The sequence below is a fragment of the Jaculus jaculus genome, chromosome 11, assembly GCF_020740685.1.
Source record: "Jaculus jaculus isolate mJacJac1 chromosome 11, mJacJac1.mat.Y.cur, whole genome shotgun sequence".
NCBI classification, from domain to species: Eukaryota; Metazoa; Chordata; class Mammalia; order Rodentia; family Dipodidae; genus Jaculus; species Jaculus jaculus.
The window spans coordinates 16,802,476-16,816,182 of NC_059112.1; the positions used below are offsets into that span (position 1 = coordinate 16,802,476).

The 13,707-nt window shown below is 46.9% G+C and overlaps 1 protein-coding gene across 4 annotated transcripts in view; it reads right to left on the reverse strand.

Annotated features, from left to right (window-relative positions):
* Window positions 1-13,707, reverse strand: part of Dcun1d4 (defective in cullin neddylation 1 domain containing 4) — an 82,752-nt gene that overhangs the window by 51,380 nt on the left and 17,665 nt on the right. The window contains exon 1 of one of the 4 annotated variants that reach the window (XM_045130058.1): window positions 491-554. The exons of the other annotated variants lie outside the window; for them this stretch is intronic. The gene's annotated coding sequence lies outside the window, so the exon portion shown is untranslated. Of the gene's footprint in view, window positions 1-490; window positions 555-13,707 lie in introns of those variants that run through there. 4 annotated transcript variants of the gene reach the window in all.

Below are 13,707 nucleotides of genomic sequence, written 5' to 3' on the forward strand. Positions count from 1 at the left end.
ACCAAGTCAATAAATAAACTGTACGAAACTATCAGGCTTTCGAATGTCTCATTCCCAATGCTTTATATTAAGTATATGCCCACATACAGACTACTCCAATGAGTTCAAGATTTATGATTTGCTTTCGTATTTGGAAAGCATCAGTAGAAGTATTTTGATAAATATCGGGATTTACATCAACTCTGTTTCTTTCCTATCATAAGGATTAGTCTACAAGTTGCCCTGAAAACACACTAACCCAAGGCTCTCCCATACTAGGAAGGAAGGAGAGAAGTCACTCGACACTGGAATACCATCTGGGGCAAGGACCAGGCCCAGGGAACAGAGCTACTGCAGGCGGTGTCTGTTCGGAGGGAAGGGCTGGACCCCTAGACTCTGCTACAACTCTAGACAGCAACTGGCTTTCCTGCGACCAGTTAGAAAGGCTCGCTTTCTCCTTACGGCTCGCAGGAACCCCGTCGGGGCAGGTTTGCAGGGCACAGGCACTCACCAAGAGGCCTCTTGTCTCGGGCAGGCAGCGGGAACAGCGGGCAAACTTGGGCACACGTGCTATTCTGCCATGGCCATCTGGACAGCTCGCCATCTGCACAGTGGCTGAGAAAGAGCACAGCAGAACCCTGCTAAAGTGCCCCAAGGATATGACTCCTGGCAGGGTGTGGTGGCACACACCTCTAATGCCAGCGTTGGGAGGTAGAGGCAGGAGGATCAGGGGTTTAAGGCCAGGCTAGGCTATATGAGGCCCTGCCTCAAAAACCAAACGGGGGCTACGGAGAGGGCTCAGTAGTTAAGAGGATGGGTCCTCCGCAGTGCCCACGTAAAGCTTAATACAACGCGGTACATGCATCTGTAATCCCAACACTGTACCTACGGTAATGGGAGGTGGAGCCAAGAGAATCAGAAGCTCACAAGCAGATGTGGCAAAATGAGAGACTCTTGTGTTAAAAGGAGGTGGAGGACTGGAGAGATGGCTTAGGCACCTGCCTGTGACACCTAAGGACCCGGGTTCGATTCCCTAGTACCAACACAAGCCAGATGCACAAGGTGGTACAGGAGTTTGGAGTTTGATGGCAGTGGGTCGAGTCCCTGGCATGCCCATTCTCTTTCTCTTTCATTCTCTTTCTCTCTCTAATAAATAAATAAGTAAACATGAAATAAAAGAAGACGGAACTCCTGTTTATGAGATAAATCCCATAATCTTATTAAAGCATGATATTCATAGACCCAACAATACAAATATACCAGTAAATCTGCCAGAACATAGATGGAACAAATAATGACCTCAACAGATTCTGAAAAAGAAGAAAAATAGAAGATTTTTCAGCAGTGGAAGGAGAGGAGAAACACGAGTGTCCTTGGACCTCCACACACAGCTATGGCACATAAACACATACATCATACACATAGACACACAAATTAAGAAAAAAAATGGAACAAAAGCAAGCAAGAAGTCCTAAGACTGTCACTTGTTTGCTTAAGGAAATGACAGACCACGGCACAGCACGGAGCTCATCCACAAAGGACACCTGCACAAAGGCTTAGGAAAGCACACGGGGTGTGAGAGGGCACACAAGCGTGTGTGTAAATCCTTCCTGTGATCGTATTCAATAGCCTCAGTGGAGATTTCCAAGCCACACGCAACAGCATTCTGACCTGCCAGATGCTGGGAGGAGCTGAAATACCTAATCCCCACAGCCCTCCCCATCTGAGCCAACCTGAGCCCCCTTAGGAAGAAAATGGCTGGAGAGATGGCTTAGTGGTTAAGGCGCTTGCCTGCAAAGCCGAAGGATCCAGGTTCAATTCCCTAGTACCCACATACAGCCAGATGCACAAGGTGGCGCGTGCATCTGGAGTTCACTTGCAGTGGCTAGAGGCCCTGGCACACCCATTCTCTCTGTCTGCCTCTTTCTCTCTCTCTTGGAAGAAGCAGAGGGAGGGAGGGAGGGAAGGAGGAGGGAAGGAAGGGAAAAAGGAGGAAGGAAGAGAGGGAGTGAGGGAAGAAAGGAAGGGAGGGAGGGAGGAAAGAAGGAAGATAGAAAGGAAGGAAGAAAGAAAGGAAGGGAGGGTGGGAGGAAAGAAGGAAGAGAGAGGGAGGGAGGAAAGAAGGAAGGATGGATGGATGAATGGACAGAAGGACGGACAGAAGGAAGGAAAGAAGGGAGGGAGGAAGGAAGGGTAAGGACGTAAGGAAGGGTAGATGGACAGAAGGAAGGAAGGAAGGAAGGAAGGAAGGAAGGAAGGAAGGAAGGAAGGAAGGAAGGAAGGAAGGAAGGCAAACCAATACATTCCATTACCACCTTGGGCCCCTCAAGACCCCAAACGAGAGGCTTCGGGTTCTCTTTCTACTAACGCCACCCAGGGAGGAAGGAAAGAAGCTCGTCAGAGGCAGCGTGCACCCAGTCCACGTGACCCCGCGCTTTGCTCGGGCACCACACGTACTGCCCCACTGTGCATTCAGCTGTCGACTTCACATGTGTAACTGAACAACCTTCTTCTTCCTGCCAGTGAACTCCGAGGAAGTGTGAAAGATAAGGAAGTCATCCCAAACTGGAATCCCATGCCTCCCAGGACTTTCAGGTCTCCCACCACAGTGCTCCACAAACCTTCTCCTTGCCGTTCCACATTCAGCCCACCATCCTCTGCACATGCCCACCCCAGCTGGCAGGAGCACTGTGCCAAAACCACCCCTGTGCCAACTTATAACCTGAAGTCTCCTGGTTATTCCCCTAAATCTCCATTTCTTTATCTATTCCATGAGAGGTAAGAAGTTATCCTGCAGAGTATGGTTACGATGAAAATATCAGACGCCCACAACAACTGGATGTGCCAGGTCATCACAATGCCAACACAATGCCTACAGCAGATCAAGCGCGCACTAAAATCTCCCCATTACCACTCCATTTGCCTAAAGCACTCTGCACACCAGACTATCACCCACAACACTTTCTAGGTACGCAGGCCCAACCCCGACCCTCCATCATGGGCTCCAAAGTTCCAGCGCCTCTGGGACGGAGGCAAGTGGCCTGACAGCTTTTGCCTCTGAGAGCTCCGCTGGGTTTATTAACCAAGTGGTGGGTTAGACTGATGGTAGTGGAAATCTCAGCCCAATGGGAAAAGCAGAGTGTTTAAAACTGGGTTCAGTGGTAAAGTTTCATTTCGCCAATGGCAGTAAGGAGAAAACGGCTCATGTCACCAACCCCATGTTAGAGCATCTATTGTCCCCTTCTGTATCCAATTCCTATCACCACCAGCACCCCATGTTCACTGCACTCAAGAAAAGGGAGGCAGAAAAGGAAATGCAATCAGGGACAGGAATAAGTCTTTCTCTGGGTTCACCAGCCGAAGAAGTTAAGATGTGAATTCACAAAGGTTAACAGACGCTGGGTTTATGGTTCATCTGCTCAACGGTCAGGGCAAGTAATAGACCTTGAGATCTAAAATAGATTTCACATCCTTCAGGCAGCATGATTGGGGGGGCGGGTAAAGATCAAATGCTTTACAGAGAATACATTTAGGAAAGCACTGATTCATAAAAATCTCCTTCTGCTCGTATTTCACTTCCAAAGGGATAGACGCAAGGTTAAGTCAACTGTACCCCGTGAGCAAGTGCTTCCCAGGGGAGCGGGCAGGCTGGGACTGCTGGGTGACGGGCGGGCGCGGTCCCCCACGTTCCACACTGAAAGCAACAGTTGGCTTTGCAGAAAGGCCAAGCCTCTGTGATAAGCAGAGTGCCAAATTATCATCTGGGCGGTCCTAAAACTATCAACAGATGTTGACGGGGCATTAAAATGTCTAGTTTTTATGTTCGTTGTTTGACAGCTTCATACGTGTACATAATGCATGATTATAGTCTCCCATTACCCTCTGTAACCCTCTCACTTCTGCTGGATCCCGTTTTCCCAACCAGCCCCCTCCCACTTTCTCTTTTTAATGTCTAATTTGATTGAATTACTAATTGATATGGCCTGCACAATGTGAAAGGAAAACATGAACATCACTCAAGTCAAGGTCTAGTGCCCAAAACTACCGTGGTTACCAAACCCACAGTGCAGGAAGACACGTAAAAGATTGAAACCAAACTGCTATCATCAGTAAGTTCTGCTAATGACTACAAACCAAGAAAACAATCAAAGTTGAAAGTTTTAATATTTTATTTTATGTATTAGAGAGGGAAAAAATGGACACACCAGGACCTCGAGCCACTGCAAACAAACTCCGGATACATGGGCCACCATGTGCATCTGGCTTACATGGGTTCTGAGGAGTCAAACTTGGGTCCTTGGGCTTTGCAGGCAAGCGCCTTAACCACTAAGCAATCTTTCCAGCCTTCAAATTTGACAGTTTATTCCCACAAGGGTCTGAAACAACTTAAATACAGAAGAAGCAAAGCTTTCTTTATCCAATCATAGTCACTTGTAAGACGCAGCTGGAGAAGATCAGTTATAATAGCAACAAAAGGCAGTGATGCACCCGACAAACCTGGATGTGTAAGATACAAATGAAGAGGCTAGGGAAGATCAGGGAAAGACAAGGCTGGAGACATTACCTTCTTGAAACGGAAAGAACTACACTGTAAAGCGATGCCTCTCCCTCTGCCGAGCTGCAAACGGTAAGCAATCAAATTCCCATTCAGCTCACCCAAAAATGGGCAACGGAAACGGCAGGGGATCAGCAGACAAGCTTAGCAGGCTGACTCTAAACCTCATGGAGGAACAGACAAGCCAGATGAACCAAGCAGTCGTTCAGAGAAAGGACAAGGAAGAACATACGCTGTCATGTATTGAGAACATACACTGTCATGTACTGAGAACATACGCTGTCATGTATTGAGAACATACACTGTCATGTACTGAGAACATACGCTGTCATGCACTGAGAACATACGCTGTCATGTGTTGAGAACATACGCTGTCATGTACTGAGAACATATGCTGCCATGTATTGAGGACATACTCTGTCAGGTATTGAGAACATACACTGTCAGGTACTGAGAACATACTCCGTCATGGATTGAGAACATACACTGCCATGTATTGAGAACATACTCTGCCATGTACTGAGAACATACTCTATCATGAATTGACGCACAGGACAAGGTGGTGGCCATTAAGGGTCCAATCATGAATACTTCCGACTTTCTGGTTGGCCACTGAGGTCCAAGTGCAGCCACAAACAACGCAGAAGCAAGTGAGTGTGGCTGGTTTCCAATAAAATGCTATTTGTAATCACGAAGTGACGGGTGGGCTCTGGCCTCGGGGCCATCAGCGGCTCGTGGTTGGCATGAAGGTACAGCAGTGACAACAGCAGACCTTGGACGCAAGAAGGGAAGTCAGAGAAAGGGACTGATAAACATGTCTGTATGCATAAGTCTAGACATAACTCACACGACGAGAAAGCACCTCAAATCGAGGGGAGGTGATGACTGAGCAGTAAAGGAACCGGCGGAAAAGGAAACTCTGTGGCCCCGAGTTCTGCAGTCCGCTTCTACGCCCTCCCCGACTTGCCCTCATCCTCCCCTCTCCGTCCTGGTGTTCTGTGAACATGCCACACACACTTCTACCTACGGGGGGCTTCACGTGTCGTTCTCTCTGCCTGGGGGTCTCTCCCCCAAAACAACATAGCTGGCTTGTCATACATCACCAAAGTGCCCTTTAAATACCACCTCCGGGAGTGCCCAGTTAGCTCAGCTGGTAGAGCATCAGACTCTTTTTTTGTTTTTGTTTTTTCGAGGTAGGGTCTCACTCCAGCCCAGGCTGACCTGGATTTCACTATGGAGTCTCAGGGTAGCCTTGAACTCACAACGATCCTCCTATGAGTGCTGGGATTAAAGGAGTGTGCCACCATGACCAGCTGCATGAGACTCTTTAAATACCACCTTCCACAGAATCTTGGAGGCTACCAACCCAGCTCTACATGCCCTCCTTTCCTCTAGGGCTTTGGCGCCGCTTGCCATGGCGGCACGTTTGTAAGCTGTATCTCTGGATATGGATGGCACCCAGGTTTAGGGCCTCAGCCTTGTCCACTGCTGTTACCCCTTCAACCCTAGAGCCCCACATCAGGCACAAAGGACCAAAGCTTGAAATCGATACGTTCAGAGCATTTCAAGGGATCTTCAGATACGACAGGGGTCTTGATTAAAGTGGAGAATGAAAGAACAGTAACTTGTCAATCCTTGAGGGCTAAGACCACTGGGCCACCTGAAAGTATACAGATGAGCCAGATAAACACAGCGCGCTCGGCCAGCACGAACTACCGACTACCTCTTTGCATGCAAAGGTGGCACAAACCTAGGAAGAAGTTCCAGCGCTCTGCTGCACGGGGCTGCAGGCCACTAAAGGACCTGCTGCCACTCACCAAGCACAGGGCCACAGGGCCACAGGTCTGAGCCACACGCGCTCCTGCTAGAGACTGCACCTCTTGGGTGTTCCAACTAGGAGCGTGTTAGAACCGCTGCTCTAGGAGAGGACAAGTGTGGAGCATGGAGGACAGGTGACCTAGACTTTGGGTGACCATTTAATGAGACAAGTGCAAGTGATTCAAGTGGAAAATAAATGACAGGGACCTCGCACTAGCCACTGACAGGGAGAGATCACGTGTGCACTGACTCACAGAAAATAGTCACTCCACCAAATTCAACTTGTCAAACAAAAGGAGAAAAAGAAAATTCGTTTGTCCATAGCTGCCTTCTCATACTCAATGCGCCAGAGACTGACGCATGCACAGCCAGGCTCAGTTTTCAGCAGCCAATCACATTCTCTGTATCACAGCAGGGTGGCTTTTCCATAAACCACAGTCCAGCTGCACGCCATCTAGCTGAACTCTGCTCAGCTGAGGGCCAGTGACCTGTCCCAATGCTGGAGGACACCGCTGGCTTGCTGGGAATAATCTGGGGTGCTCTCCAATTGAGAACCTTCTGCAGTTACTTCAGGTTGTACTTTTTTTCAGTCTATTATGCTTTGGTTGTTGTTGTTGTTTGTTTTTTGAGGTAGAGTCTCACTCTAGCTCAGGCTGACCTTGAATTCACTATGTAGTCTCAGGGTGGCCTTAAACTCACAGAGATCCTCTCACCTCTGCCTACCAAGTGCTGGGATTAAAGGTGTGCACCACCATGCCCGGCTTGCTTTTTATTATATATTATTATTATTATTATTAAAATTCAGCATACAATGTGAAGAAGAGAGTTGGAAAATATCGGGATCTTTGCTAATTAATAAATTGGTTAATTATCAAGATTAACACATTACCATATACACAATTATATAAATACACACAGACATATAATTCATACATGCATAGGCTATCAGTGTAAAGTTAATGCACAGTATGTGTGTTTACACACAGTCTGAACAAGTTTTATGGGAATTCTTATTTAAGTTTCCTCTCCTTTGTCCAGAAAATTCTCAGGAGCCTCTACTCTGGCTGGTATGTCTACGGAGTGGTAAGTTTGGCATTTTAGATCAGCAATGAAAGGTGCTGCAATTATCAATTTGCTTAATATACCTGAAATATGTTTATCAGGTGATGTTCTTAATATAAGTGATTTTTTTTTTTTTTTTTTTGGTTTTTTGAGGCAGGGTCTCACTCTAGCCCAGGCTGACCTGGAATTCACTATGGAGTCTCAGGGTGGCCTCGAACTTGTGGCAATCCCCCCCACCTCCTGAGTGGTGGGATTAAAGGCATGTGCCACCACGCCCGGCAATATAAGTGATTTTTACCTTAACTGTAATATACGGAACAATTTCTATGTAAGTTTTGATTGTGAACCCTAAGCTCCAATGGCAAATTCTTTTGGAAGGAAAAGGCCTGAAGGCTGAAGGCATTCCCTACTCCAAGATCAACGGATACCAGGCTTCATCCCAAGCTTCAGATGGAATGAAAAATGCAGCTGAGGGGACCATGGAGGACTACATGGTGGTTCCAGAGAGCCTCTGAGTGCAGATAATGAACAGCAGGGTTTTAATCCCTGCGAGAATCCTGAGAGGCCACTGTGTGAAGGTGTGAGGGAGACCCCAGGATTTCGGGGATACCAGGACCATGGGATGTCTGATAAGAAAAGTTATAGGTTCAGACTGCACCTCGCCGAACAGAGAGGCTGTGGGTGTTACAGGCAACAGAGCGGGGAGTGGAGCTTCCCAAGCCTTTTAGAGCCGATTTTAGACGATTACATCATGACACAGATCTGCACAGTCTGTTTTTTCCCTGTTAAATCTCCGTTTTCCTGTAGTCCAACCTTGCCTTGCTTCGCTCCCATTCCTCCCTTTGGAATGGGAATGTTTTTGTTTTGTTTCATTTTGTTTTTCTGTGACATTATATGCCAGAAGTATGTTAACCTGTGTCTTCATTTTACTGAGCTCACAGTTAAGACATTGCCTTGAGGGCTGGAGAGATGGCTTAGCAGTTAAGCACTTGCCTGTGAAGCTTAAGAACCCCGGTTCAAGGCTCGATTCCCCAGGACCCACGTTAGCCAGATGCACAAGGGGGCGCACGCGTCTGGAGTTCCTTGGCAGTGGCTGGAGGCCCTGGAGCGCCCATTCTCTCTCTCTGTATCTGACTCTTTCTCTATCTGTCGCACTCAAATAAATAAATAAAAGTAACAGGAAAAGAATATTTAAAAAAAAAACAAAGAGATTGTCTTGAGTCTCAGATGAGACTCTGGACTTCTGAACAATATTGGACTTCTAAAGACTAAGTGACTTTGGAAGTCTTGAAATGGATTTTGCATCATGAGATGGCCAAGGAGCCCACAGGAGTCATCATGTGGTGATTTGAACACGAAACCTTGAACACTTGACCCCTACTAGTGGCGTGATTTGGGAAGGCTGTGGAACCTTTAGGAGGTAGCGAGCTGTGCTGGAGCAAGTGCGTCACTGGAAGCAGGCTTCGAGGTGGAACAGCCGGCCCCGTGCTGCATCAGCTATGAACAAACACCTGACGTGAAGCAGCTTGTGGAAGCAAACAGTTTATTTGGGTGGGTTCTCACACTGCATGATTCAGCACTCTTTACTACTGAGTATACGGCCAAGGGCACTGAAGCCAGGTGGACTGACTGAGATGTCCCTGATAAACTCATGTGTTTGGAATGCTTGGTCCCCAGATGATAAAAAATTTAGGAGGTGGAGCCTTGTTACAGGAAGTGTGGCTGAGGAGAGGGGATGAGGTGGTTATGGCCATCTTGCCATTGCCAGAACTTGGCTTGCTTTCCTGCTGCTGTTTTCCACGTGCTGGGGCAAGGAGGCGCTGTCCAGCCTCGGCTCGATCATCTTTCCCCTGCCATCACGGAGCTCGCCCTCCAGGCTGTAAGCCAAATAATCAACTTCCCTCTCGTCAGCTGCTTTTGGTCTGGTGTTTTTGTGCCAGCATCGAGAAGGTAAGTACGGCACTCAGAATATTCACTGAAGAATTCTTTTATTTATTTATTACTTTTATTTATTTTTTATTTATTTTACTTAATTAATTTATTTATTTTTACTTATTTTTGGGGGGGGGTTAGAGGTAGGGTTTCACTCTAGCCCAGGCTGACCTGGAATTCACTCTGTAGTCTCAAGGTGGCCTCAAACTCACAGAGATCCTCCTGAGTGCTAGGATTAAAGGCGTGTACCACCATGCCTGGTTTGAAGCATTCTTTACAAATATAGGTGATTTCAGCAACTCCTTTTTATTTATTTGAATGAGAGAGAGAGAGAGAGAGAGAGAGAGAGGGAAGCAGATATACACAGAGAGAATGGGCATGCCAGGGCCTCTAGCCAGTGCAAACAAACTCCAGAAGCATGTGCCAGCCACCTTGTGCATCTGGCTTATATGGGTACTGGAGGATCAAGCCTGGGCCTGGGTTCTCAGGCTCTCAGACAAACGCCTTAACCACTAAGCCATCTCTCCAGCCCTACTGAAGCATTCTTTACAACCACCAGGAAATGGAGTCAACTTTGGAGTTCATCAACAGATGAATGAATAATGAAAACGTGATACACATGTGTGTGAGCACACGCGCACACGCACACACACGTGGAAAATATCACACAGCCATAAAAAGAGTGGTATTAGCCAACTGCGGAAATGTGAAGGGAAGCGGAAAACATTTGTTGTAAGGTACCAAAAAAAAATAAAAAAGAAAGACACTGCCTGTTTTCACTTACATGTAGAAGGTAAGATGTTCATCTCAAAGAAGTACAGAGCGGGCCAGGCATGGCAGCTCACGCCTACCATCCCAGCATGCGGGAGGCTGGGGAGGAAGACAGAGCTCGAAGCAAGCCTGGCATAGAAAGTAAGAGGTACGTCTCACACACCAAGAAAGCACAGAACAGTGGTTACCAGAGCCTGAGCAGATCCTAGAGAGGAAGTGTGGCAGGTAAGGAATACAGAGTATAGGAGGAACACGGAGAATGAGGAGTAATTTCTTTTTCTTTTTTTTTTTTTTTTTTGGTTTTTCGAGGTAGGGTCTCACTCTAGCCCAGGCTGACCTGGAATTCCCTGTGTAGTCTCAGGGTGGCCTCGAACTCACGGCGACCCACCTCCTTCTGCCTCCCAAGTGCTGGGATTAAAGGTTCATGCACCATGACGTCGGCAAGAGGAGTAATTTCTAATGTGACCCAGTATCAGAGGCTAAGCATGGTTGATCACCATTAGCTGCATAGCTAGTAGGGACTATCTCACTATTCCCATGGAAACGTTATATAGGAGGTGACAGATATGCCAATCACCCTAACGTGATCACTATGCACTACATACATGTGCTGAAGTGTCACTGTACCCCAAAGTCATGTACAACTGCTACCTGTCAGTTAAAAACAACATGCTTTTAGTTATAAAAACTTATTTGAAAATAATGTTTAGCCGGGCATGATAGCAGACTCCTTTACTCCTAGCTCTCGGGAGGCTGAGGGAGAAGGATCACTGTAAGTTCGAGGCCAACCTGAGACTGCCTAGTGAATTCTAGGTTAGCCTGGGCTACAGTGAGACCGTGCCTCCAAAAACAGTAATAATAATGAGGAGGAGGATAATAACAAAATAGTTTATTGTTTCCTGTTTAAAAATGCTTTCATATAGGGCTATAGTCGCTGGAGGACCTGGTATGCCTACTCTCTCTATCTGCTCCCCCCCCTTTCCTCTCTCTCTCTCTAATAAATAAATAAACAAAATTTTAAAAACTATAAAAAAATTTTAAATGCTTCCATTTATTACTTCCACACCAAACAGCTCAAGCTCTCTAGTAGTCCCAGCATTTCACAAGAAGGACAGAGCAATGGAGAACGAACATACCATTGTCACCTCCATGTCACGCGCACTGCGTTCCTCTGGTCACCGGAGACTGAAGCAAGTATGTGATGATTATCTAAACTCCAGCGACAAATCAGTGAGCAATGCATGCAATGAATGCTGTTATATGGAAATGATGAAATGACCCTGTTTAGAGTGTGTGGGGGGGTGTTAGGAGGTTCAGAGCAAGGACAGAATAATGGCAATGCCACCGGCAACAGATCCAAAGTGAAGATTATCCACGTCATCCCAAAGGTCTCTGGCACAGAACACCAGGACAATCCAACTGCGCACAGCTCTACCCCACCAACAGGGGTCAAGCCCAAGCCCAGCCTCTGTTTTCCTAAGAGTTATGGGAAAAGAAAAAGGTTGTTGTTAAGGCAAGGCTATGCAAGGGACAGCCTCCATGGGGCTGCCTGGCTTCTTTCCTCGGGAAACACAAGTCCTCTTTCCTTTGGGTCCAGGCACACAGAGGATGACTGTCTCCAGGGAGCGGTGACCCTTGCCAGCCTACACAGGACATGTACGGACCTGACTTCAATCACTAGTTCTGCATTGCTTATTGCAGCACCAAAGAAAGCCATCCAAGTCCAGCAAGTCCCTGCAAGGTCCCATCTGATCTGCCTTGCGTCCTTCTTGCTCGCTCCGTAATTCCAATCTGCTCTGAATTCCCAAGCGAATTCCTACCTCTGGACCTCTGGATTTATTATGCCTTCTGCCTCACTGACAGCTGACATTCATAAGGCTACATGACTTCTAAGGACCACCCTATCAGGTCTCCTAGAGACTTGCTCCATCCACTGTGGTAGCACCTTCATCCCGTCATGGGGATCCACAGCCCACCACTTTCTGGTATTAGATTTGTAACGGCTTTGTTGAGATAAAATTCACATACCAGAGCTCTTGCCCAGTTAAAATAAACGTCCCAGTGGCTCTAGTATATTCAGGGAGTCAGATGAGCACCACCACCACGCTCTGACACTGAACCACCTTCCCATTATCACCCTGGCCATCAGTCCTCATTTGACCTGACACCCATCTCCCCCCCCCCCCCCCGCCAATTCAACACGAGGCAACTGTCTATTCTGCAGATTTTGCCTGTTCTGGGTGTCTTCATTAACAGAATCACGTGTTATGAGGTTTCTCATGCTCTGAACTCGGTACATTACATACATTTACATCTCCATCCATCAGAGTCCAACCCTGATACGGGGACCGGTCACCCTATCCCAACACTTACGGAGGCACATTGGTGAGTGTGGATAAACACACAGGGAACTCGTGCTGCGAGAACCTTAGCCTCGGCAGCATAGAGATTAGTGGAAGACCTGTTCAAAGAGACGTGGCTCTGAAGGGCAGACCAGATAAATACATGGTATGAAGGTGTGCTGCAGGTGGGGCTTGAAGATGTTTAAAATGCTGATGACTTCCCAGCACTCAGAAGAAGGCTGAGGCAGGAGGATCCCACGTTAGTTTTGCTTCATAGCCTGGGAGGTTGCTATGGAGTGTAAAAAGGCAGGCCATTGCAGACGTACTGTGAGCCACAAAATACAGAGGATATGGGATGTAAGAAGTACAATTTTTTTGTTTGTTTGTTCTTCCACAGCAAGTTCTCATTCTAACCCAAGCTGACCTGGGAAACACTCTGTAGTTGCAGGCTGACCTCAAAATCATGGTGATCCTTCTACCTCTGCCTCCTGAGTGCTGGGATTAAAAGGCATGTACTACTATGCCTGGCCAAAATGCCATTTTTTTAAAAAGTTTTATTTATTTATTAGGGTCAGAGAGACATGGAGAGAGGGAGAGATAGGATGAGAACGCCAGGGCTTCCAGCCACTGCATCTGCCTAATGTAGATCCTGGGGAATTGAACCTGGGTCCTCTGGCTTTGCAGGCAAGTGCCTTAACCACTAAGCCATCCCTTCAGTCCCCAAATGTCAGTTTTAAATTTAAAAAAAAATTAAGCCAGGCATCATGGCGCACACCTTTAATCCCAGCACTTGGGAGGCAAAGGTAGGAGGATAGCCATGAGTTCAAGGCCACCCTGAGATTACATAATGAATTCCAGGTCAGCCTGGACTAGCGTGAAACCCTACCTCAAAAAACCAAAACGAAAAAATTACACTGTGTTCCACCTCAAACTGACTTGGGATATAGTATCATATTATATATTATAGCTACCATAAAATGAAGCCTACCTCCTAGGCAAACCATAAAATAATAATGCTTTAAAATAATCTACAATACCAACTTAAAACTTTCTATGCCAATTAATAGTTACGAGCTATATGAGATGGCACAGGTCTTTCTTACTTTCATTTATAAATATAAGCATTTTGCACTTTAAGGTTAAATTATTACAACACACTGAAATAAAACGGCTATTCTACACTGCAAGACTAGGAAACGCCAAAGCCAGGTTCACAGCCAGTCAGTCTCACACCACGTGCCCTTTGCT